General features: G+C 37.9%; 1 protein-coding gene and 1 long non-coding RNA gene across 4 annotated transcripts in view; both read right to left on the bottom strand.

Annotated features, from left to right (window-relative positions):
• The window catches only part of ZFPM2 (zinc finger protein, FOG family member 2), a 303,099-nt gene extending 302,683 nt beyond the window's left edge, over positions 1 to 416 (bottom strand). For 2 of the 3 annotated variants that reach the window (XM_085053393.1, XM_085053397.1), the window contains exon 1: positions 1 to 415. This exon is cut by the window's left edge and continues 86 nt beyond it. The gene's annotated coding sequence lies outside the window, so the exon portion shown is untranslated. The other variant, XM_085053395.1, reaches the window with a different exon arrangement.
• A 2,690-nt stretch (positions 417 to 3,106) lies between these two features.
• On the bottom strand, positions 3,107 to 25,408 carry LOC146442324 (uncharacterized). Its single transcript, XR_014850230.1, has 4 exons — positions 25,319 to 25,408; positions 22,353 to 22,444; positions 10,469 to 10,564; positions 3,107 to 3,491 (listed from the first exon to the last, which is right to left on the bottom strand). It is a non-coding gene; the product is annotated as an uncharacterized LOC146442324 (long non-coding RNA).
• Positions 25,409 to 27,983: the final 2,575 nt, after the last annotated feature.

Raw genomic sequence — 27,983 nt, 5'->3', positions numbered from 1 at the left:
CTGGGAGGGGACGGGGGTGGAGGGAGGGTGACAGATCAACAGACGGGATTCATAGAGAAGCCGGTGGCCGCCTCGAGATGCAAAGTCAAATGACAGAAAAACAAGGAGAAGGGAAAGAGTGTGTGCGCGCGTGACGGAGGAAGAGGGGAAGAGAAACGGAGATCGGGGTGGGTGAGACGGAAAGCGAGAATGAGGGGAGAGAGAAGCAGAAAGAGCGGAGGGAGGGAGCAGGGGAAGGAGCGAGGGAGGGAGGGAGGGAGGGAGAGAGGAGGAAGGAAGAGAGGGAGGGAGGGAGAGAGGGAGGGGAGAGCTTGGCTCCTCGCTCTCTCTCTCCCTCTCCCGCCCGCTCTCTGCCGTTGCCGCGCCGCCGCCGCTGCCCGCGCCGCGCTCCGCTCCGACTGACAGGCGGCAGGAGGTGCCGGCGAGGGAGGGGGCGAGGGAGGGGCTTTCCGGGACGGGGGGGCGGAAAGAGGGGGGCGTTTGTCCGTCAGGCTTGACGGGCAGTGGCTACTACCAGCGACAAGTCCGCATGCAAATCGCCTCCTGCCTCTGGGGCACGGGCTGTCGAGGCGGGAGGCTTCAATCGTCCCGGCGCTGCCAGGGCTTCTGGTGGCGGGGAGAGCTACAACTTTCCCGAAAGAGGCACGGCGGGCGAACGGGCGAAGAAACTCGGTGACGGCGGGCAGCCGGCACGAGTCCCCCGCCCCGCGCAGGGATGCCCCGGGTGTCCCGCACACGCGGTGTCCCGCACACGGGGTGTCCCGCACACGGGGTGTCCCGCACACGCGGTGTCCCGCACACGGAGTGTCCCGCACACGGGGTGTCCCGCACACGCGGTGTCCCGCACACGGGGTGTCCCGCACACGGGGTGTCCCGCACACGCGGTGTCCCGCACACGCGGTGTCCCGCACACGGGGTGTCCCGCACACGCGGTGTCCCGCACACGCGGTGTCCCGCGCTCCGCCGCACAGCCTCGGCCGCAGCGCTGCCCGCGGCAGGAGCAAAGCGCTTCCCGCCGCTCTGGCCCCCGGGCCGGGAGGTCCCGCACGGCCCCAGGCTGGGCGCTCAGGGCAGGTTTCCCACCCTCTCCTCCGGGCGGAGGGATCCCGCTGCGCCTCGCAGGTGCCTCCCCGTGCGGGCTGCGCTGCCGTGCCGAGCCGGCCCGGAGCCCCGGGCGCTGCCTGCGCCCACGGACGGACGGGCGAGCTGCCAGCGTCCTTCCCTTGCGCTCCTCCGGCCGCTTGCACTCAGCTGCCGTAGCTGGAGAGTCCTGGCCGAGCGGCCATCGCTGTTTGCCCCCGCTCCCGAGCGATCGGGTTTTGACTCGTAGGTGAGCGAGGGAGACAAGCCGACTGACTCCCCCGGCTTCGTTAGTTTCGCCTTTCTAAATAGTGATAATAGGGAACAATCTTTCCTTGCACGGTAGAAGCCAACATCTGACGCTCCCGTTACTGACACCAGTTAAGTGTTTTGACAAAGCTAAAACTATTAGCAATGCTCATGTTTTCAGTCTGTGTCTTTGGACAAAATTTCTCCTGAACGTTCTGTTTTAATGACTTGAATAGTCTCATGTAGGTATATAGTTGTGAGTGACCCACTATGGTCAGACTATGCTCTCTGTGTCTCAGTGCATTGCCAAGCATTGCATGCCCATTACCACATTATCAGTGTTGTCAAACACTAACTTTTCAAAAACCCTGGGAAAAAACACTGTCCACGCAAACAAAAGAGAATCAGCCTGATTTCATGGATGTCAAAGAAGGACATTTGATACTGAAATGTCTTTATTACTGTGCTTCCAGAAATTCAGATCTGACACATGAATATGATACAACATTAAGTGTTCTTAGAGCTTCACTAGCAGGACTAATGTTCAGGTAAACTGTTAAGCATTGCTTTCAGTCTTACCTCTGTGGCCAAAATACTCTCAACAGAAGCAGTTTTTGGCTTGACCTCTTGACACATTTAGTGCTTCTTTGTTGGGGCAATATTGTAGGAGCTTTATATAAACAGCAGGAATTATAATATGGCGATGTACTAAAATTTTCCGTCACATTTTGTTAGAAAATAGTGTTTGTAAAGGATAACTGAATTTACAAAATCACTTTTTTTAATAAAGAAAATATGATGGAATCTGTGAACAGTATTTACCATTTGTTGTTGTTCAGGTACTTTAAAGAATCTGAGTAAATAATAAGTGTTTTCTGCTTAGCTGAAGTGATTGTGGGGTGCCAAATTTTTATTTCAATTTCTTTCCTAGATGTGTAAGCTCTTGGTTAAGTGCCAGTGTAACAGTGGTAGTGTTTTCAGGAAGATATTCTATGGCAATAGATAAACATGATAAGAATGCACCAAGTGAAATGTTCTGCTATGGTTTTGTTGCAGAACAAGGCTCAAAAGGGGGCTTACATGGATGAGGTACCCATCTTTCAAATTCTCAACAATTTCTTCAATTGCAGTCTGGTTCCCTAATTACAAATAGCAATGTCTCTTCCTTCATATAGGTTGACCTTTTTTTTCTGTTTCTATTTTGTTGCCAGACTCTCCCAGAGTTTTTGGTCTGCATAGGCAATTTGACAGATACTGCCTTGAAACCTACTGTTGTTTAAATGTAAAAGAATTGAGTTGAGTAATCTGTTTCCAACATTTGAACAATATATGAAGTGTAACTTGTAAAACTGTCACTATAACTTAAAAGTTAATACACTTTATGTGGTACAAACCAGTTACAAATAAGTGATAAACAACAATCCAAAATGAAGCAATGCTAGAGTCTCTAAGTGTTTATTCTTAAATACTGTTGAGGGTAAATTACATAACATCATTTTTATGCTTGTTCCTGCCTTTGTTAATAATTAAATAGTAATGTCAGTTACATATTTTTTCTATTCTGAGGCATTAAGGCTGTTTTCTTCTTCATCAGCTCAAAAGAAAACCTATAAAGTTGTATTATTTCTATGGCCATTCAGAGAGATGTTTGATCCCCTAAAGGATTACTACACTTAATACATTTCAATATATTTCAGGTTATTTTGGACATATTTACCTAAACTTAAAAAAACTTGTTTGTGAAATGCCAAAAAAGAAATATACACATGCCTGCTGTATTAATGTAATCAATGGTGTAAACTAATGAGCCATTTTCTCTCATTTATAGAGGAACCCTTATTTAGTGCATTTTAATACTTCATGGAAATTGCCCATTTTCTTTGGCAGAACAAGCAGTATATCCCAGATGAGAAGAATCTGTGTCAGGCTGTGTGTAGCTCTGAGGCTGGGCCAGGGAGCAGCTCGAGCTCTGCACGTGATCCCTGACACGGTGTTATTGTCAGGCCAATCTCCAGGGCTGCTCACCAGGCGCTGTTTCCGATAAGCTGCGTGGGCAAAGCCACTTTGTTTTGCCGTGGCAGGGGCTGGAGTCGCATGAACACAAGTCGAGTGGTGTAGCTTTCCCTCAGGGCTGAAGAATAGGCCCAGCATTTTCTGTTAACCTGCAGAGAGAGTAATTCAGAGCAGATCTTTTAAACCTTACAAATTACCTCTCCCTCCCTAATTCCATAACTTTCTGAGCTGCTGTAGTTCTATAATGTTGTCCCTACCAAGGTTGCAATGCCTGTACCATTCACTGGCTCTTCAGGTTCACCTGTTGAATGTTGCCTGTAGCAACCAGACAGTGGTCACAGAGTGCTTTGCCAGCATGGCCAGGGGACAAGTAACCCTTGCTGGAGGGCAACTGCAGCATCTGAGCATGGAGGCAGGGGAAAAATATGTCCAGTTTTTGTACTGAGGGAATGCTGGCCATCTGTCCAAAAGCTGAGGGTACAGACAGAAAATTAGGAAACAATGCGGTAAGAATAGTTTAAAAATGTAGTTCTCTTCAACCAAAATAGTAACTGAATATGAGCAGTGGTGGCATAGGACTATTTCAGAAGATGCATGCTCTTAGTTAATTACAATATCTCAAGAAGAAAATGACATCCACAGAGGCTCACTTCTTAATCATCCTGAACTTCATCACTTCCGACTCTCTATAACTGCCCAAGGTTCTGCAAAGATCTATAGAAACCCTCTAACTACATGTTTATCATGGTTTAAAACTTAAATTCTTGAAATGCCTATACTCTGGCAAAGAAACTAGGGAAAGTGCAGCTTAGATTTCGTGATCTTCAAGTGCTAGCAACTTTTTTACACATAGGTAGGATACATAATTTTAAAAACAATGTCCTTATTTGGAGAACACTTTATGGTTCTTAGAACAACCTTTCCATTCTCTCAATGAAAGAAAGAAATACTAAAATATTTAAATGTTTTCTTGGAAGCAGAATTAACCTCTTGACTAGCAATTATGGATTTCCTATCTCTTTTTTGCAAAAAAAAAAAAAGAACAAAAAAAACCAACAAACAAAAAAAAATGTACACTGAGGAAAACTAACTTCAGAATTCTCACATAAATCTGGATACAGTGTGTTGCATGGAAAGGTACTGCTGTATAATGAAGATACCATAAAGTTTAGGCAGCAATTGAATTTGGAAGAAAATATGCTTGATTTTTGTGTTGTATACCTAATCAAGTTCTGACTATTCATAAGAGCCAATAAGAATATGTAATGTTAAAAATATAATTGCATAGGTTCTGTTTGGCTCTTAGGTTGTGATTCCCATTGTAAGGACTTTGATTCTTCCGTGATCTTAATCATAATGTTTGGTTCCTTAGCTCAGAATTAAAAAGAAAAAGCTGGTATTTTTCCATGTATTATCGACTTAGAGTGTTAGGAATAGTGTATGTCATAGTTTTTTAGAACTTTATTAATCTTTTTTCATTGGTCAGTAGTGAAATAGTTAACTAGACTGACCATTAAATTGTTAAGGCTCAGAATTAATACCCCTGTAGAATGAATATGGGACAATTCACACTTCTCCCAGCTGTTTGAAAGATCTACAGTTTATTCTTATTTCACAATGTGTAGATTTTCTGTGCGGTCATGCCAGACATACATATATTCTAAGACAGCAAGAAAATAGACCTAAATATATCACTGGGCAGCTGAGAGATGATCAGTCTGAGCTTTGAATTTAGAAGTAAAGCTGCCTCTGGCTTTTGAAATAGAGAAGAAAAAACTCTTCCAATGTGTTTCTAGATGACATATAGGAAAAATGCTGCAAGGCAGATTCCTCACATGCAAAGGAGCCTACAGAAGATCTGAGGATATCCAAAGAGAATGGGTGAGACCAGTGGATATGAACTGCCCTTTCAACCAGTCCTGTAAACAAGATAGAACCGAATTGCTACTACATTTTTTTGTGAATGTTTTACTCCCTAGGAATGATCACAACCCTACAGCAAAGTTCCTGGCCACAGGATTTCAGTGGATGCAGCAATGTGGGAAGCCAAACTCACAGGGTGCTGGAATCAGTGCTGAGTCAGACTTCACATTGATAGTCCAGACATTTGCATCCATTCTGGGAGATCTGCCAGTTTTTAGAGGCCAAAACCCATGTCCACTACATATGGAGAGGGAAGAATGGTATAGATATAAATGGTGACCTCAGAAACTCTAGATTCCTAAGCAGACTTTTCCTGAAAATGGTGTTTTCTGAATTTGAGTTAAATTTTGGTTGGTGCAAAGCTTAGCATTTTCTTGGTGTCAGTTTCCTGTCTCTTTTCATGTGTTTATTTAGAGCAGAAATCACTGATCTCTTTTGATAGTTCAGTTATGCAAGATACTTTTCATCTCACATTAAAATTTATATCTTATTTGTTATCCAAAAATAGTGGCAAAGATTATTCTTCATTTCCTGACTGGATGCTCTCTGATATTGCTCAGGTAATCTTATAGATGAACAAAGTGATAGTCTACCAAACTGCTTAGACATTTTGGGCAACTTTAAATCAGAATCTCAGAATAGCCATGATTTTCATAATAATGTAAAATACTCTTTTTCAGTGCACAGGATTGTAGTAATACCCGGGGGAAAAAAATTACATTTCTTTCTAAAAAATTATACATGCAACACAGCTCCTAATTTTGATATCCATGCTCTCCTTATAGAAAAAAATATATCCCAGTATCAGCAAGATTCTACTGCAAACTGACTTGCACAAGCTAACCTGTCATGTGCTGTGCCTTCAGCTGAAAAAGAAAATTCTGTAGGTGTGGCATAGCTAGAGAAAGTTTTTTTAACAAAGCTGAAAATATGAATGCATGTTCACAACAAGATATTGTATCACACATATGGCAGCATCTGGAGTATGTGATGGAATATTTCCTGTGAGGAAATAGTTCTGCATGCCTTGGTTGTCTGAAATGCTGCCCATTCACCCCACTGCTTACAAATGGCTACTGAAAACTTAGAAACGTACTGAAACATATATAATCCCACACCACATTGCAGGTTTCTGCCAGTAGCAAGACTGCAGCCCACAGCAGCAGTAACTTACTGTTTTGGCTTGTGCATGGGCTTCAGAGGCCAGTTTTGTTACAACTCAGAGATCTTCTCTGCTTTCCATGACCTTACCATCCCCAGGAACATACTATCCTTAGCACAGTCTTAACACTGTACAGTCTGGGCTTCTGAGAGAGGCACCTTTCTCAGACATGCAAACAATAATATAGCATGAACTTTCTTGCAGCTCATAAGCTCAGAGAGGGAGGAGTTCGGAATAAGATATGAGAAAAATGAAGGAAAGTTAAGGAATCACAGAAAAGAAGAAACAGGAAAAAGAGAAAGAACAGCTGTAGTGCTTTAAAAATCGTTATTTCTATCTTAATTTCTTTTTAGATAAGCCAACAGCAGTACTTCATGTAGGCATGGCTTAACACTGAAAAGATAACATTAATATTGTCAAATTACTGTTTACGACTTCAGAGTGCAAGTCTCATAAAATAGTGACATGACTATAAAGTACAACCATAGTTGCAGAGTTTGAAGTAAAATAGCATTTTCTCTTCTCCTTGGTCTTTTTTCCATAACTTTTATGTAGCACTCCTTTTGGAAATGATTAGCGTGTCTCTGCTCTTGCCAAATTAGATATTATGGGCATCTCAGTTTTCCCAGTTTCAGTGAAGGAGGTTGCATACACACTAGTATCTCAACAATATTCATCAAAGCATGATCAGGACATTAAAAATAGAAAACTGGAAACATGATGATTCCCCTACAGGTACTGTTGTACCAGTTTACCATTATGGTATTATAAATTACATTCATCAACTTCTTCAACTTTTTTCCCACCAAGTTTTTCTTCTGCTGTATATCCATTGAATGGATGTTCTCACACAATTGCACAGTGATAGCTGTCAGAATATATGGTATCACCTGTACTTGTGTCCTATCTGTTCCTCATATTGCACAAGTGACACCTCCCCCCCTCAGAGCAGTTGCATAAATTGTCCTCTGTATGTATCAAAACTGGTATTGTTTTCCCCTTTGAGGTATATGTAAAACTATGCATCATCATCATGAATAGGAATATGTATTGAAACTTCAAAGTCTATGGCAGCATAGACTCTCTTTTTGAGATCTTAGGTTCCTCTCAGCCACATGGACATGTTTTGGGTTATTAAGAGGACATTCATAATTTACACAACTCTTCAGTTTTTGCCTTTATCTTATAAATAGAATTGACTACATTAGAAAGGAAACCTTCTCATGCAACCTTTTGAAAGTATGATCCCCTAAGGTTTTCTGCCTTCAGAACCAGATGCTTACTTTGCACAGCAAAAAGCAAACTTAGAAAATAAGTGAAAGACATAATAGTCCAGTGAACTGAACAGCAAAGGGAAAATATAGTTCAGAGTCCCTCAGTAGTTTGTAACCCATATCCTTTTGAGAAAACCTTCAGGATTTTTAGTAGCCCACTTTACAACACAGTAAAGATAAATTATTCTCCAAGTTGGTTAATTTAAATGCATCATTGACTTTGAAGATATTGGCAGTTTATGTGGTGTTTATCACCTTCATATTATATCTGTTCACAACAAAATTTAGTTGAAATTCCCCTCTCTTTCTAAAATCCACGAGTAACAGCCAAGAATTCACGTAACACTTTAAAAGTAGGGTGGCAGTTTTTCTGAAGTGTCTCAGTAACAGAATTCTCTTCAGTTTTCCTTCTTAATAGCTCTTGAAAATTAAAATTAAAATTTGAATCAAGCTGCTTCCAAAAATGTTGCTCAAGAGGAATTCCTTTTACTAACACTGATAAGAATTATACCAGCATAAAAAGGAGAAAATCAGAGTTCATGATTGTTTCCCAGCCACTGATTTTAAAAGGATTAAGATGGAAACTCTCCAAACAAAAATCCGGAAGAATAACCTTTCCCTAGCCTTTTCACGTCAAGAAGCCAAAGGAGAAAGTTGATCTCAATTTTATAAAATAATTTTCATCAATACAACTGAGTAGTGCTCTCCAGTCATAAAAACAAATTGCTTTGCACACATTACACTTCAATGTAAATGACTAAGTAAAACAAACTGTCAGATCTATGAGTTTAGTTGTGCATAGAACTTGTTTCATTCAAATCAGCTTCCCTTTATTTGAAAGTATTTCTATAATGGGCACCAAACAATCTAATTTATGGATCATATATTCCTGCTTGTATTTTCCTGTTTTATAGACACTGACCAACAAAACTCTAGAGAGATTTTTTCCAATGATTAAATGATCCTTTCCCTGGAGGTTTTTCCTGTGGCCACTTTCTTGCTATGAAATGGTAGATTACATCAAATAAACACAAATAGCCACAGATGAGCTTATTTATTCACTGTGGTCTTGCACTTATTTTAAATTCCCTTTCACTCTGTAAGACTAGAGTAAATAAAAAAGGCAAAATTTCTGTGTGTTGCTCATGCTCATCCATTTGCTGAATTACAGATTGGATTTATTAATGAAGAATTTTTACATTATTTTAAAGTCACATCTCATTCTTGATTTTGTTACATCATTAATAGCACTGCTTCCCTTGCCTTGTCACCCCTTTGCTTCCAAATAGAACCAATTCCTTAATCCATCATTTTAGTTCGTATATCAGCTATGTGGGAGTCCATGTTATTTCTGGCCTGAGAATTTTAGGATGACAGAATAGAAAATTTACCTCTTTAAAACTAATTAATAAATCAAACTTCTTTTTTTTTTTTCATTTTCTTGTCATTGTTCGTGTCATTATGTCCATGTGTAGCCCCATGATATTTTCTGTTCTCCTAATGTGTATGGTATTTGGATATCTGGTTTATAGACTTTATTTTCTGCTTCCCAGAATGCATCTGCTAGTGATGATAAAACAAGATAATTGCTATTCTAAAGGTTACTTAAGTTTTTATTCTGTCTTTTAAAGTGAAAAATATTGTTTGAGCCATTGATAAGTAGAGAGAGACTACTGAAATAACTAGTAATAGAATCTCCAAAGATGTACTATTTTTTTCTAATATCTTTCAGTTGTGCAAAGTATAAAATTTCTTCAAAACTAGAGGCTGATCGACAACTTTGAGTAGATATTCATCTAAATTCTACAGTCGAACTTATTACAATACCTAAAAATAGAAGTGGATGTGGATTTCACATGATTACCATGCATAGATCAACGGAAAAAAGTAAAATATTATCAATTAATTTTCTAAGACATTTTCAACTGATTAATAGCACAAATGTTGATTTATATTTGTGCTATAACACTTGTAGCATAAATTGATTTATTTCACAAAATCTGTGTGGCAGCAGGACACATGATGGCTTTGGGACTATTGACGTTTTTGGGTGTTTTGAGCCATAGAGAATATCCCCACAAGCAAGTGTGAAAGCTTGGAGCTTGCTGGTAAGCATTTGAAGCACCCAGTTTTTATTTTGTTCACTGCTTCATAATGTGAATATACTAAGTTCAAGCTAACTTGAATCTCTTAAAAGACAAAATATGTCAAAATGTATAGAAGAAAACCAGCGGAGTAACAATCAAATGGTTTAAAAATTAAAGTCCTACTCAAATATATCTTTAGCTGTCTTTAGCAACCCTGTTGCAGGTGAGCTCAAATGAGCTTTGATTATCTTGGCCAAAATGCATGTTGTGAAACTTTCCTGTACACATCTACTGTGTAGAAGATTGCCAGCCAATATTTTAATGAAATTAACATTTCTCTTATTCCTAAATCATCTACAGTTGGTGACTTTTAACATCTTTTAACTCTAGTCATGCTGCAGGAAGAGCTGTGGACTTGCAACATGCAATTCAACACCACAAACAGCAATGCACATATTTAATTGTCCTCCAACCCATCATTCTGCCTGGGGGATTGGGAAAAGGCCTCTGGATGCAAGATATGGGACCTACAGGAAGAACCAACAGTTTCTACCTCATGAAAACAAAGCTTTGATCATTTGAAAGACAGGAAAATATGTTGATGAGTTTGCCTTTCTTTACCTATTAGTCACCTTGTATAGTATTTTAAATTCCTATTCACTTATTTTCATGGTTCTTACTTTCATCATCTACCTTTCATATTCTCTTCAGTATTTGTCAGTATATCTTTCTTGTTCTTACTGTTAACTCCTTGTCCTAGGGTTTTAACCTTGGTCCTGCAGTATGGAAAAAAAGAAATTCCAGTAAATGGAAGAAATTTGGGTAACCTGACAAGAGGCTTATGAATAATACTGATGAGAAAAAAATGTATTTTACTATGACCAAGTTAGTGCTAAGAGATCACACTCAGAAAAAATATTCTGTATCAGTTAATATTTAAGGAGTAGTGGCATAGAGTACTAGAATGGGAAATTTAGTCTTCTAATCAAGAAAATTCCTAAATGCCTGTCATGGTGAGATTTTACATCATGAAATGAAATTTTAAAAAAAAGGTGAAGCACTTTCATTTATAGCTTCAAAATTAAGGCAAATAAAAAAAAAAATCTGAATTAAATTTCCTGCATTTGGATTGGGCAATGTAATTAGACAGATCTATTCCTAGTGCCTTTTAATTCCAAGAAATCTCAATTCTGTAAAAATATACAAGTCTATTGTCTTTACTTTTATTGTTTCATTTTGAGTTCTATACATTTTTTTTAAAAATACCTGTGTATTGAAAATAGTGTCTTGAACTGAATGCAAGAAAACAAGTTGGAATAAGTTGAACTCATTTAAACTTTTAAAATTCAGAGCAAGACATTTGTAACAAGTTGATCTTAAAACACAAAGGCATGCATTTACTAAATGAACCTAGTAACAAAACTGAAACACCAGAGGATGTCCTTTATGAGACACAGCAATTCTGGTTCAAATTTTAAACCAGGAACAATTATTGATCAGTGATTCATAACAAATCCCCCCGTTCTCTGAGAGGATTGCAGATCTTGAAATCATCGCAATTTCAGACTATCTGTTCCAAAATTTAGTAGCCAATACAAAGCTCTAAACTTCAAACATTTTATCTGATCTGAATCTTAAATTGAGGTAATGAGCAATGCTCTACTCAGTTTCTGTCCTGCAGCTGAGCTCCTGCAGTGTCTTCCATTTTCAAACTGCACAAGAAAGCCAGAGACCAGCTCTGTGTGAAACTAATGCCATATCTGCCTTAAACTTCCGTGATGGCAGCAGAAGGTGTTGAAAACCAGTTCCTTCTGTTAAAACTATACAAACTTTCAAACTGGTAATGAAATACAGATCTTTGTCCTGAACCAGCTCATGACATCAGTGTATCCCAGTAGCAATAATGTTTAACTGTTACCAGAGATTCACAATATCACTAAAAAACCCACAACTGCTTTACATTATCACTTACTTGTATTTAGATAGCTCATGCTAGAATTGTACTTCCAAAACCTTCCTTTAATTCTGACAAGAAGCTAAATGGCTGAGAGCAATATATTTCACTTCATGCAGATGATATATTGCTTTCTTGTTAGGCTTCCTTATTTGAGATGACTTCTCTGTCTTATAACCATGACTAAATCTCCAGCTACAAAATGAATTTGATTAAATCCAACCACTTGACCTTGTCAACTAATGTCCCCAGACACCTCTTTACTGACTACATTATTCTATGGGCTTCTAAGCAGTAGAGCTGGAATACTTATAGCCTATGCCATGTTCTCTGCTCTCAATAACTACAAATTCTCCAAAATAATTGTTAAAATAAAGGATTATTTAGAAGACCGGATGTTCATCTGTTTCAGGCTTAGTTATTTTACTTAAAATGAATTATTTTCTTAAATCATTAAATTTCATCCAGATGTTACCTTATCATGGACATCTCTGACAACTATTTAAGACTTGTAGCAATCTCTCTTGAAGTAAAATTGAAATTAAAAGTAATTTCAGGTGAAAATTACATTGCTTCAAGGTATTAAAATTATTTTAGATGAATACATTGACTTAAATATCAAACCTTAATGAATCAAAATCAATTAAAATCTACAGGGGTATAATTTCTTTATTTAAAACATCTAGCTACATTTTCTTACTCTGAGAGATGTAATCTAGCATCAATACAAAAATGTAATAATAAATTTATGCTCTTTGACAAATCATGAAACCTCCAGCCAGTGCTTTATGCAGTCTTTTTGGATGTTAGTGAGTTGTATACTCATCTTGACCTAATATGATCAGAGAACGGTGTGCCAAGTGAAGGAGCATCAAAGGGAATGGTAAACTTAAATTATGAAACAAAAATGAATGATACTGTACTGATCATAAGTAAAATTAACCAGAGGCTAAAGTTTCCAGCTGTAGAGCCATAATGTTTTGGAAGGTCTTTCAGCAGAAGTGAATATAGATAATCTAACAGGTTTAGGGCAAACAAGTATTTTCAGAGAAGCGTTATAGTTAAGAGTACCTATGATAGGAGGGGGTTATAATAATTTTAAAATTTACTTCAGTTTCATGCAAAATGTACGTCATTTTGTTTAAAAAATATATTATTGTAGCATTTTTGTCAGACCAATTACAGTATTCAATTCAACTGAAAAAAATTAGGGTAATAGTTATATCTGATGCAAAATTTCTCCATTATTGGTACATGATAGACATCATAAAAAATCAATACCTTGAGGAACACAGACTTACAAACTTTACCTGTAGTGGTCATATTATATTGGGCTCATTCCTTTGCTACACTGAAATAAAGAGGGGAGATAAGGATTCTTTTATGCCTCCACCAGCTCAGCACCATCCTGGCGATAAGAACCCAAGACAGCCTTCAGCACGAAGCTGGAGAAATCACAGGGGTGCTCTAACGACTGACAACTGGAACAAAACACTCAGTACCCTCTGTCAGCCAGAGCTGGGAGAGCATTCCACACTGCTCCTCTCCCCGATACTCATTGCCTCCAGGCATCACAGACTGTCTGAATGCATGTAAATATGTCTCGTTCCTGAAGCTGACAGAAAATGAGGCTTTCTATGAAGATTGCTCAGATTCCATGAAAGGGAAACTTATGGTCCTTTTACTTCTCTTCAGAGATGGAAAACAGTATTGTAGGACTTTACAACTGGTTGTTTTGTTTCCTGCAGCACACTGTTTCTGAGTATTTTTTAAAACACACACACACATGAACACACATCCCAGGTGTACATGCACATATTTACACACATATATATTGCCTATATAGACACACATGCATAGAGATTTTTTTAATAAATCCAGAAACTCATTAAATGATGGTAACTCAACTTTAAAAAAGCAGGAGTCATTGTAGTCCCATCACATTATTTTCCTATTAAACCCTCTCTCTTTGATTTTACAATGTCAAGTTTGATCTTGCACAGCTTAGGTGCAGTATGTTGCCTCTTTCTGTGAACTGTCCTCCTATCTATTTCCTAAGCTGTTGTTCCACACTTGTAATCATGTTATTTGAGTGCCTTATGTATTCTAAAAATAACCATAATAGAAGTTGCATGTACATGCAAGGTGAGAAGTGATGAACAGGACAGCGACACAGCACAACCAATCATACTGGATGTAAATGAGAATCCAGACCACACTGCATAGCAATAAATGATTGTTATTACTACAATTTGTAAAGAACCAATGTGCTCCTGAAGAGGAGGCACTTCAAAGTGCACACAAAGAGACATATTCCTTCCCTTAAAGAGTTTAATATCTAGAAATGTTGCCTGGCTGTTTCTTCTTGTCTCACAGGATAAAACAAAACAGAGAATGATGAGCTAAGGGCTGCATTATATTGGATCATGTTTAAGCCTGTAGTGCACCAAAAAACTTTATTCTTTTCCCTCCTACTTTATCATACATTTTTGCCACTAATGAAGGAGCCACAACAGCAGTTTGAGATTTGCTGAAAGTCCGCTTGCAAGATATAAGTGATTAAACTCACTTGCCCATCCACAAATTGCAAAGGAACTTGAATGAATGTAAATCTTATGCTCATCACCACTTGCACTGAGCCAAACTTTCACTTCCTGGAGTCCTCATTTCCAAGTGAGACCTCCAGCAAAACTTTCCTTTGTCTGCCCGCCAGTTGCCTGCACTCGTCTGCAAGTGTGTCCTGCACCACGGCCCCATGAACAATGAAGTTCACAAGTTTCCGCAAACAAACCTAATCCATCATTTCCACCGCAATAGAAAGTGCTCCTCATAAAAGAGAACAGTAAGCAGTCCCTGAAGAGGAGTATTCCCTTCCACAGAATTCCTTTTCCGAACACGTGCATCCCTAATCAACTTCCCTCCTGTAATGCTAACCCTAACATAAAACAATACCACAGCTGCTAACAAGGTGAATGTAAACAGGCATGAGCTGAACCTTAGAACTTGAAGGAAATTATATTCTGGAAAGATCCTATACATGCAAAGGTCAATAAAGGTGAGCACAAAGACAATAATCTGGTATATGATAATGATTAATAATCTGTTCTATATGATTTAAATTCTCTGTATTACCATATGACATGATGCTCATCAAAGGTGCATAATCCTTTTCTGTGAAGGTACTTTACTTTCTTATGCTGCTAGGTAGATGCCAGGACAGACTCTAACAGCCAAGGAGATCAGGATTTAATCTGACTCTTCTGAAGTTAATGGAATCTCTACCATTTACTTGAGTGGGATCAGGGTCTCACATTGAATATTAACAATATAAAATTATTTCTGTGGGATTGCTCAAGGGTTAAAGTTCTATTTCAGTGTGAAAAGTTAAAGCTCAATCTCATTCCTAATGAGAATGGGTTGTTTTCTCTACAAATAACATCTATCTCAAATTACAATAATAGAATATTTTCTTTTTGTGGAGATTGATTTGTAGTCTGATTTTTTGCTTTTCTACGTTTTGCCTTTTCATGCAGTCCCCAAGCTGAGAAAAAGGTGAAAAGGCAACTTATTGGCATACAGTGTTGGAAAGTAAAACTGTTTCAAAAGCCCATTTCCACTCTGAAATTGCAAGTACCCTTTAAAAATAAATATACCTGAAAAATGTTAGAAGAATTAGAAGAATAAAAAATATTTGTCTTCCTTTGACAATTTATTTTGTACATATAGTAAACTGTAATCAGTTTTACTTTTTTCAGGGAAAATGAACTTTAATTTTCCAAGGTTACCAGACAGAATGACTGTGTTATTCTCTGGGCTATGGTAAAAGTTCTTGTGCATGCTGACCATTAGACAGTGGAAAACAATGATTATAGCGTATTTCAGTGCAATGATGACACTGAGGAGACTGCATGGGAGCATTCAAGGGGAAGCAAAAATGGAAAACATTGTTCTTATGTCCAGGTCATTTGACTCCAAACATATGTGATATTTGATAGGTTATTTTCTCTGAAGGTTTTTCTTTCACTTTCTCTATTTCAGCAGAAACTTGGTATTTCTGTTCAAAACCAAAACAGAAGATATTTGTTTCCATTCAAGAGAATTTGAAAAATTCTATGTGAAACTGAACAAGAACACAAGTTTTGAGCTTTCTGGCTTTTTATGGCTTGCCTTGTATCTGTGTTCTCCCAAATGAAAATGAGAAGGTGAATCAGCCAACCTCTGCCTCCCCTTGGCTCTACGACAGAGAAACTGGAAACTCACAGTCACAGCCTGAGCCAGACCTTCCAGGCAGCTCAGATAGCACTGAGGGATCAGTGCCTTGAAAGCAAGACAATCCAGCTCTGATCCAGGGAAAATGGGAGGACTGAGTTCCTCATGCTCCTGTGTGGTGAGTGAGACCTTCCCAGATGTCAAGGTCAGGACACTGAGCAAAGTCCACGTGGACTATTTGTGAGTCTGAGCTCCCAGTTTCGGAAGATTTTCCCAGGAAGAGTAATCTAAAACAGAGGAACCTGGAAGCTGGGGACCACCAGCAGATGGCCAAGTAAGATGCCATGTGAACTGCCAGGAAACTCCTTGAGTTTCATTGGAAAACTGTCTGCCAGACAGAGAAGTCATAAGAAATATTGTAGTTTTGAAATGTTGACCTTTTTTTAAGGAAAACCTAGCACTTTTGGAGAATCTTAACAAGTTTTCAAAAGCATGAGAGAAAATAAGACTGTACTGGATTTTGCAGTACAGCTCCAGTCTGAGTTGCCCACAGGCATACAGTGACAGAATTCTGTGGTGTGCATGGCAAGGGAGAGGATGGAGCCTAAGAGTGTTATAACAGTCTTCATAATCTTCATATAATAATTATTTTATAGGCAATGAATGTCAGCAAGACGTTGTCACCTCACCTTGTTTACAAAACAAGCAGTGATATCTGCAAAGTCTGTATGCTCCAAAGTGCCACTCGAGGGGAATTTATGGTCAAGCAGGTGAGAAAGACTCCAGGCTCCAGGCCACGTCCTCCAAGTGTGATTCTGCAGTAATTAGTGGCAATTTTTGTATTTGCTTCTGTAGTATATATCAGTAGACTTGTGTCAAAAAGAGAATATTTGTTATTGCCTTTGGTTGTGTTAATAATAAGACCTGCATCTACTTTTCTTCCAGAATTTCCCATGTGGAAATTCACTTCTTGTTCGGTCCGGCAGCAATGCAATGACTGATTTTATTAAAAGAATCCAATGTGACTGTCAACAGACAGAGCAGTAACATTGGATATCTCGTGCTGGAAAGTCGAAATAACACTGCAAGGAAAATATCAATATGGATTAATCTATAGGCCATGGATTTGACCGTTATTAAATTGGGTTTAGTTGTATAATGTACATTAAAGTGAGATAAATTCACAATTCACATTTCATTGATTTAGCTCTAAGTTCAATTGAGAATTTGTGTTGTTGTTTTTTGTATTTATATTTGACTGTTTCTTCCTAGAAGCTTAATCAACATAAGCTTACATAGCCAATACAACCTGCTGTGAAAACTTGGATCTTTAATACTGTACCATAAGCCATGCTACTGAGGTAGAAAATTTACTGCTGGCCAGAAAAATAAGAATACCCTTCCTTCAAGATTATGAAGTATATTTTGAAAAGATCTCCAGCTGCTCTTCCAGCTAGTTGGTTTCAGCAAAGGTGTCTTAGACATAGAAAAATATAACTGTGTGCACAGAAAACTGCACATATAAAAGATACAGCATGCAAATAAATAATGTGTAACAATGACATATTAAAAGTTCTAGGTATTCCCATTTCTGATTAAAATATTTAGTGGGATTTTGCTATTCCATATGTATCAATAGCAATTTTAATATTGAATAGCAACATGTAGTATGCTTACAGATATTGCTCCCCATTAGTCAGTTTTGACACGGCATTGTAGAATCAAAATTATGGAGAAACACACAAGTAAGAATTGTCCCTATCCAGACTAACAAAAGCATAAATTGAGAGAAGCAAAAAGTAAGACTACTCAGCTAACTGGGTTCACACAAGTGGGGCTATTAACCATTGAAAAAAATAATGGTTCTCACAGTTGTAATAAACAGTGATTTCATTTTAAGAAGGCCTTGTAGTTTAACTGTGTATTTAAATTATTCTAGGGAAAAGAGCTTTGTATTGCTATCCATAGGTTAGCAGAGAGGTTGTACACAGTAGCAACACCATAACTGCCAAATTGAAGGGAGATTCAACATGCAGCTCAATGACATTTCTGCATTCTTCTACTGTGCCATATCTGGAATCTGATGTTTCATGAGTTTCTGTTAATCAGTGGGTTGAACAGGAAAATCAAAGTAGATGGAACTCTGATTACCTCACCCAGAACCTAAAAGTGCCTCTGCATCAGCCTGTAGACTTTCACCTGTGCACCTGTTTTCAGCTTTTTAATATATGAAAATCCCTGAATAAATTGTTTCCAAGACACTATAACAGGAAGGCAAGACAAGAGAAGAGGGTATTCTATTCTAGGAGAAAAGGAAGGGTAGGGATATTTCTGGAAAATCTAGAGTGAAGTAAGGAACTGAAGGAGCTGCAAAGAGCTGGCAAATTACAGGGGATGTGAATGTTTGTAGCTAGTGCACTTAGAGGGGAGAAGAAAGGCTCCCCAGTGTGCACAGTAGGCTTGACCTACAGAAGTAATGCACTGTGTAACCTTCTTGTTGATGAAACAACAACAGCAATAAATGATTATTTTCTCCAGCACTCAAAAGCTTGCCACATACTACAGCCTTTGATTGATAGTAAAATTAAATTAATATAAAATAATCTTAAGATTACAAAGCTTTCTAGAAGGGCCTTTGATTCTATACATGACTGAATGAAACAAAGTTTTTAAAGTAAAAGTGTAAAACTGAAATTAAATAGACTAAGCTGGAAAATTCACCTAACCATAGCCACTGCCACTTTGCCATAGATGTTTCCTAATATTATTCAGTCCTCACAGTGCAATTATAGACTTTCAAGAAATGCTTGAAACAATGGAAATCTGCAGATAAAATTGACTTCTTTCAAATTCTACTTTTTGCTCCATTTCCAAGATAAAGTTTTGTGTAGACTGGCAAAAAATTGTTGTCCTGTGTTTTTGGGAGTTTGTTAATATTGATAAGGATGATGGCTATGAGGGCATATTTTTCTTTCTTTCATTTAGTAATCTCTTACTTCTAAGTTCATGTACAGGTGAATCTTGGGAACAGCAGAAGTGGAAAAAGCTGTGAGCCTCCAACTGTGCAACATGAGTTTTTCTATTTACAGTCTGTATGTCCTCATTGTCCTACTGCTTCTCTCTCAAGTGGAAGTTGGAAAATATTGTTTTCCTTAGAAAAGGATTCTTTTTCCCTCTTTTTCTTCACCTTGGGTTTGTTGATTTTCCCCCCTGCTACTTTGCTTCTTCCATTACAGTTCCTTTCTTTTACTCCTAGGCTTTTTTCCAGTGCCCTTTTAAAGAACTAGGAAAAATCCCTTTTATTCTCTGCAGTTTGTGCCTTCCTCTGAGCACTAGAGAGATTTTCTGAGAAGAGTCATAAGTACAGCTCAAGTTACCAGGTCTTAAGTCAGTATACCAGAGGTAACTTAATTTTCTTACACTGACATATTGTTAAAATCATCCAAATCTTTCCTAACTGGTATCAATACCTGAGAGTGAAAAAGTGGTAAAGTATGAACAACTGAACAACACTGGACTATGTTACTGCTTGCATATGTGCTCATGCTTTTTCTTTTTTTCTCTTTTTGACTGAACTCATTCTCATCTGAAGGTAATGTTTAAATACAAGCAGCTTCCAGCCCTGTTTCACCTCAAGCCCATTTGGCACTACACTGAAGATTTAAGATTTTCCAAGCAGGTCTAGAGGGATGTGATTCCCTCAGTTTCACTACCTCGTAAACAACTGGTTGAGATTCCATTTTGAAATCAATGTTAAAGAAGCACTGACTTACTAGATATAACATGTATGACTTTTCTAACATTCAGGATTTTTTGTGTCTTCAAATTCCATTTCCATTAGTCAAATGTATCAGAACACTAATCATGGCATTAATCAGTTTTTAAGTTTGCAACTGATATTTATGATTTAGTGCATAAAAGCTATGAGCTGTTAAAGGGTGCATTTTTACCTCCTGTTCCTGCCTTGGGCCTTTTAGGACAAGAATTTTATTTAATTTGAATTTCATATAGGATGTGACATCATATATGGAAGTCAAATCAATTCAGGTTTGGATTTTTCAATTGCAATAATTGTCAGGAATACATTTACTATTTTTTTTTCTGAAATGTCATATATGGCCCTCACTCAACCATAATAAAAGAAAACTAAGAGGACTTCAGAGTAGATTTTTCCCCAACCATGCACATAAATTATTTTAAATGTATTTCTGAGATAAAGAATTTGAAAAAAAATTAAAATAAAGCCATCCATAGCATTCAAAAAGATGCAGTAAACTAGAATCTAAAAGATTGGTTTTTATTCTTGCACTTACAGATGGGATGCAAAAGCATGTTCTTTAGAGTATGTTCCCAAGCCCTAGCGATGTGTCTAAGTAGTGTGATTTTCAAAATCCAAGGAAAATGACATTTTTTAACTTGATGTTCCAGAAAATTTTGAGAAACTCAGGTGCTTATACTGTACTCAGGTGCTTATACTGTACATAATGTAAAGAAGTAATTTAACCTTATCTCCCATCATAACTACATAGCCATTTCTTGTTTTGAAAATAGAATTAGTCCAACACAACAACAATGCACAAGAGTCTAGTCTAAATTCTATGATCTGGTAAACTGCATGCCTGTGGTAGACAAAGAGGCAAGATGAGCCGTCAGCCACATGGTAGAGTGGTTTGAAAAACTGATTGTCAATAAAACAACTATAAATGACTTCAAGATTCAGTCATTTATGTCTTAATCCAGTATACATAGTCCCTAAATATCCAATAGAAATATCTGCTTTGGTTATATGATTTGGGAGGGTTTTTCCTATGTAGAACTGGAGATAAAGAGCTCAGTAAAGGTTCCAAAACCAGAAATGTATCTTCCACGTTCTCATGTAGCTTCCACAGACTTGAATAAGAAAAATCAAATTTCTCGCTGAATGTTTTGGGCTTGTTTAAACAAAATCAGGGCACAGTACTTTGGAAAGTATCTCGAAGGGAATGTCCTTGGCCAACAGGATAGAAGAAAAAAAGAACCACTGAGTTGCAAGATGGTTCCATTCTGAAGAAACATTATTTGGGATCTGGAAAAGAATTAACTATTATTTGTTTTTCAAAAACATCTAAAGCACTGTATTTGAGGCATGGATGCAAAGTTGCAAGCATTATCATTCCCCCAATCTAATCTCCTCAAACAGTGGATAGATCCACTAGGATAGGATAACTGACTATTACTTCCACTCTTAAGTATAAAAATTACGGCTTGGAGGCTATCAGTACAAAGAATAATGTATACAAAAGTTTCTTTCCTGACCTCTCTTTCAGTCTCTTTGCACAGATGTCACTCTGGAACCTTTTGTTTCTATCTGGCTTGGAAATTTCAAAATGTTTATTTCCGAAAAAAATCTGTTGATAGTATCATGTCTTGAAACTGTGACAGATAAAAGGATTGAATTTGATAAGAAGGGATGACTAGGTCTACTTGTTTGTTCAGTCTTTGGTTCCTCTATTGACTTATTTAACAAAATTATCAAGCAGCAAACAGTTCTCATTATGTGCACAATCTCTTGGTAATTACACTAATTAGAAATTCAAGTTTAAAACAATCATCTGCTCCAACCTACATTAAATCTGAACATTTTATTTTTTTTTAGCTGTTCTAAGCTGAATAATACCTGCACACAAATGCCATTTAGCTGATTTCCTCAGTTTTTGTAAATTATTTGTATTTGGGTCCTATATCCAAGTTTGTACCATAAATAGTATGGCCAGCACGACTAGGAAAGTGATTGTCCCCCTGCTCTGGGCACTGGTGAGGCCACACCTCGAGTGCTGTGTTTGTTTCTGTACCTCTCACTACAAGAAGGACATTGAGATGCTGGAGTGAGTCCAGAGAATGAAAACAAAGCTGGGGAAGGGTCTGGAGCACAAATCCTATGAGGAGTGACTGAGGGGAGCTGGGATGTTCAGCCTGGAGACAATGAGGCTCGGAGGTGTCCTTATCACTCTCTACAGCTCTCTGAAAGGAGGCTATAGCCAGGTGGGGCTTGGCCTCCTCTCCCAGGCAACAGGCAACAGTATGAGGGGATGTGGCCTCAAGGTGCACAAGGGGAGATTCAGGCTGGACATCTGGAGGAATTTCTTCACAGAAGAGGTTGTTAAAAATTGGGATGAACTGCTCAGGGAGGTGGTGAAGTCACGATCCCTGGAGGTGTTCAAGACACAACTGGATGTGGCCATGGTTTAGTTGACAATGTAGTGTTCAAAGGTTGAAGTCAATGATCTTGGAGGTCTTTTCCAACCTAAATGACTCTGTGAATCTATGAACAGAAAAATTTGTCCTGTAATATTAGTGAATGTGCAGACAATTTTGTGAACTTTGAATGATGAAAAAATTTGGTGCCTTTAAAGTATATTTACCTTTTTAGAAGAAATTAACTAGTAAACAAAGACTCTTAAGCTTTGCTTGGCAGCTAGATGCAGTGTTGTCCCATTTCTAATGTTTGTGTTTTCTAGGGAAAAAATGAAGAGGACTTATTTAGAAAACCTCATTAGAAGTGATTTATTTACCAACTCACAAACATATAAATACCTTACCTGTAAGTGTCAGCTGTACAGACTATTAGCTAAAACATGTGCTTAGATGTAACATAAGTATTTTTAAAAAGACTGCATTCTTAAATGCATTATTTATATAAATCAAGTCCAACATATAAAACAATGATCTCTATCTCATGATTCTTGGGCACTTTCTATAGGTAGGAAGTCAGATGCCTAATGTATGAACATAAGCATTCTTCAAAAAAGTATTCCTGTTTGGAGAAAGTAGAGTTAAAAATACTCCCTCATTGTTGGGAAGCTATTTTAAATACATTGAGGAGATTCTAATACCAGTGTCCTATCAGAAGTCTTTGAAAAATCATTAAAAAGTAAACTGATCAATAAATAGGACAGAAAACTAATCAATAAAATCTAATTTTTTAATATCGGCTATAGAATTTAAATAATGAGATAGTTTTGTCTTTATGTGTGGTTATACACTACGTAATTAATTTGGGCCTTCTGTCACAATGTTAAATTTGAATCTTGCACATATAATCTATTGCAATATAAGTACTATATGTGTTTTGGGCATGCATATACCCCATCAGTTCTAAATGTACTCTATTTAATGATTTTCACCACCATAAATAGCCATAAAGGCAAAGATATCAGGAGGTTGTGTTTCAGGTTTGGAGCTGTACTGCCTCTATCCCTGCAGCAGCCTCAGAGTGCTGGATCTGGCTTTTACATGGCTTGCTCACTCTTCAGGCTTGCTCACATGAGGCTCAGTGACATTCCAAGTACTCAGAGACTGAAAATTATTTGAAGCCCATGGCAGCACTGCTTTATCCCTGCCCCTTACACACTAAGTATCACTAACCAGCAGCTCTGAATAGGGCTCAAAACGAGAGAGTTGCCTCTCTCACCTAACTGCAAAGCCAAGTGTGAGCTGCAAATCTTTACTGACAGTTCAAACTTGCTTTCAGCTGAACCATGCTATGAAGGTTCATCTGTTAAAGTCAACATATTTCTGTCTTTCTAGAATGTATTTACAGCATTTTGTAATTTCTAATGCAAATTATATACCTGAATCCTATACTGGAAGATTGTCAGTGTAGTGCTTGTTGTATGAAAATATAGGCATTTTGCAGTACAGTAATAATTTAAAAAACTATACATTTTCAGCATCTGGATATTTTCTAAAGATTTCAAATATAATATTCAAATGTCAAGTTTCAGATTGGCAGGCTAGAGCATGAGCAGAATCTGTGCTCCTTCAATCTTCTATTTAGTATGTACTTTTTAGCTTTTATTTTTCTATTTGAGAGGCATTAAACATTAAAGGGAACATTCATGTTTCTAAGATACCTTGTCCTGATAATTGAAATACAGAATAACAGAAATCTAAGGCAGAATCCTTCTCAGGTATTGTAGGCATAACTATTTGGATGTTCAAGGCAAATGTGATCTGCTCCTTTCTGTATGAAGTGTCTATGATCATGTCCTCATTTTTCTTCATTTTATGGAAGAAGTTCTTTACCGTGAGGTTGGTGAGGCACTGGCACAGGTTGCCCAGAGAAGCCATGGATGCTCCATCTCTGGAAGTGTTCAAGGCCAGTTTGGTTGAGGCTTTGAGCAACCTGGTCTAGTGGAAGGTGTCCCTGGCCCTGGCAATGAGATTGGAAATAAATGATCCTTAAGGTCCAAGTCAAACCATTCTATGAGTCTAAGTACAGAATACACTTGGTGAGGAAGAATGAAGAAGGCAATGGATAAATAAAACTAAAAACCAAATTAGACTAAAAAACAAACTGTGAGTGTTGATTCACTGGAATACCATTGAAAGGTTGTCTCAGGAGAGACAGAATAATTTTTTTCCAGTGGTCGAGTGGAGGACCTAAGATTTTGGATTTCCCTAGTCAAGCAAGGTAGAAAAGATAATGATGGGGAGAAGTCATTGAAGATTAGAAAAATATGAACAATAAAAATAATATTTTGAAAACAATTATTGATCAGCTAGGAGGAAGGAAAAAGCAGAAAGAAAAGAGCAAGGGGAAGCAAGTATCTGAAAGTAGAAATACATTGAAAAGAGAATGGAGGAGACCTGAAAAACCTCAGAAGAAAAGCCTTGACATATAGGAGAAGTCACCACTAAGAAAGTGAAAAATATGTTATATAGGCAAGAGTAAAACTGCCTGTAATAAATATTGGAATGAGATAAGAAGAAATTAAATATAGAGAGCCATGGAAATGATCTGCATGTTTGAGAAAACTACTGTGGTCAGAAGAAGCACTTAGGTGTAGGAGAGTAAGAGGAAATAATGAAGTACAGACAGCAGAAAAATGAAGTCACCTAGTCAATAGGATCAGTAAATGAATTCTACATAATGCAGTCTGGACTGACAATGGAAAAAGAGAGCACTGAATAGCACAAAGTTGGGCAAATTGGAAGACATTGTCTTTGAGAAGAAAAAACCTGTAAAATTCTGAACAATCATTCTGAGGGGGTTCCCTTTAATTAATAAATTAAGGAAAATCACAGGAACATGAAATGAGAAAATCTATGAGTTATGCAGGTATGGAAGTAGATATCAGCCTGGAGTCATGTTCACAACCGAGAAAACTGTTAGATTGCAAAGGAGAAATAAATCTTTACAATGATCCCCAGAAAACACTTGGAGGGAAGAATAGCCAGGCTGGTTCAAGAAAAGAATTATTGGTATGGAAATGGAGCAGTGGCCACAAGCATACATCAAAATGAGGAAGAAAAAGAAATTAGACAGAATTTGCAATGCTTAGCTCTCCCTAGGGAGTATCTGATGAGATTTACAGCTGTTACTCACTTGGTGAGATTTGCAACTTTCTCAGCAGACCAAGATAGCCCTGGTAAGGAGATGAATACCTGAATGGATTTAGCTTGTACATGAATCCAGTGACAGCAAGAGGTTACAGAATGCCTGAGAGAGTATCTGGAGATGTCACGATAAAGTATTGCTATTTGCTGAGTACCAGTATGTCACAGTTCAAAAGTGCAAAGCCTTCCTATATACCTTTGTCTCCAACACAGAGCATTAAAGAGAATTATGGTTCTGTCTGAAAGGTTTCCTTGGCTTGTCACCCAACTCTAGCACAAGGCAGATATCTGCAAACCCATTGTCTCCTTCAGCAAGGGTGCTGAAGGGTCTGGAGAGTAAGTCATATTAGGAGCATCTGAGGGAGCTGGGGGTGTTTAGCCTGGAGAAAAGGAGTCTCAGGGGTGACATTATCATTCTCTATAACTCCCTGACAGGAGGCTGAAGCCAGGTAGAGGTTGATCTCTTCTCCCAGGCAACCAGCAACAGGGCAAGAGGAAATGGCCTCAAGCTGTGCCAGAGCAGGTTCAGGTTGGACATCAGGAAGAATTTCTTCACAGAAAGGGTTGTCAGGCATTGGAACAGGCTGCTTGGGGAGGTGGTGGAATCACCATCCCTGGAGGTATGTGTCCCTTATGGAAACAATTTAGTGGTGGTTGGTTGCACTCGAAGAACTGAAAGGTCTTTTCCCAGCTAAACAATTCCATGATTCAAAGGCAATGTCATGGCTCTCCATGTCTGGTATGGAAGAGCCTGGAAAAATCAGCCAGCAGCTGGATTGGTAGGACACCCCACAGAGAGCAGAGAGCAGCCTGGTTTGGCACAGGCAAGTGTATATACACTGCTAGAGAATAATGTTCAGTTCACTGGAGCCCTAGGAAAGCAAATTGCCCAGGGGTTGGGAGAATTCACAATGCCTTTCAGTAGGTGAGCTGATGTCTGTAAATAAGCAGTTAATTTTTATTATGATAAATAAATGCTCTGGGCATTTCCTAAAGCTTTGGGAGTCTCATTACTGTCTCCTCTCAGGTAAATTCCTGCAAACAATGTTACACACAATACTTATGAAAGAGTACATCAGCAAGTGAATATTCTTATCAAAAAACCCAAATAATTGTCACCAAAAGTATATGCATGCAAAAATAGAAGTACTGTTCTGGGACACAGCCTGCTGGGGTTTCTTAGCATTCTGACGTGTACATTTGAAGGCCATGAATGCCAGTGGAGTCTTGAAGTACTAAAAAATTAAAATAGATGTTATGGGGAAAGTTGAAAGTCAATAGACAACCTCAATCTATGAGAGATATAGAAAAAAAATGCTTCTGGCAATTGGCATATGCTTAATTATAATTAGAACTGGATGGGAGTTTACTGGAAGAAAATTATTGTGTCAGAAGTAAACAAATAGTGAAAAGAATGTGCAGAGAGAAGGATGTTGAGCGTTAGTGATATGGACATGAGTAGAGGTGTGGAACTTTGGAAATAAGGAATCTGTGTTTAAGACTTCCCCATGGCAAACTCAATGTATTGAATGCTGTCCTCATCCTAATACCCCTGGCTGGCTCCCATAGCAGAATTTTTCAAGAAGGAAATATATTCATAGGTGTAGCTTTGACTTAGCTAACATACTTTTTAGGCTCATTAAATCATGAAACAAAACTGGCACCTGGATGTATAAGAGTAACATCTTAGCTATTACAGTGAGAGAAAGCAAACTCACCTGAATTCACACTTCCAGAGTACTAAATGCACCTTGAATATTTTTGTGTGCATCAAAATAATTTATGTTCACAATACTGACAAGCAGATATTTATGTTTCAAGGATAATGTATTTAGAATTGTGTTAATTTATAAAACAAACAACCAAACCCACACAAAAAAAATCACAAGACCCCCTCAACTCTTAGAAGTTGAACATTAGTCTTCTGACAGTAATAAGCATGTATATAGCAATTTTATTAAAAACATTTGTAAGGAAATGTAAAAATGTGTTTGTAAATATAGGTGTATCTATACCTGTATAATCACTTATTTGATGAACGAACTTGATCCATGCTGTATCTATTGGTATTTTTCATTATATTTAATTTTAATTCATTTATTCATAGTTTTAACCTTTGTAAGAACATCAGTTATTTAAATGAGTAGAAGGTAAACCCCATCAACAAAACTGCAGGGCTTAATGTTGAAGATAACTGACATGCATGAAGTCATTGTATTAAAATATTGTTTTTCCTATTGTTTAGCACAGATGGTGCTGGTAATTAATATTGTGCTATTTTTTCATCAGGGGATTCCCTGATTACAAAAGTCAAGCAGTATGTAATAAACTGCTACATTACACTGTATGAATAAATGATTTATGATTTATATATTTATTAATGAAAATTTCATTATCCAAGATGCAAATTATGCAATGTTTTAAAGCTTCCCATGATACATAGTGTGAAAAATCATGTATTTTTATAAAATCCATAATTTACGAAATACAGTATAGTATTAAAAAACCCCATTTACTTCTGTCCTTTCTAAAGGCTTTATGTAAGTGCTGATGATTACAAACAGGCTCATTAGAAAACGCACATCGGCAATCTAAGTATCTTTTAGGGTGTTCTGATACTTCCTGCAGAGGGGATTATAAGTACAGTCAGGAAT

This window comes from Lichenostomus cassidix, chromosome 2, assembly GCF_008360975.1.
Source record: "Lichenostomus cassidix isolate B80296 chromosome 2, HeHo_3.0, whole genome shotgun sequence".
Taxonomy (NCBI): domain Eukaryota; kingdom Metazoa; phylum Chordata; class Aves; order Passeriformes; family Meliphagidae; genus Lichenostomus; species Lichenostomus cassidix.
The sequence above is the reverse complement of the archived record's forward strand: the minus strand, read 5'-3'. Positions and strand labels throughout refer to the sequence as shown.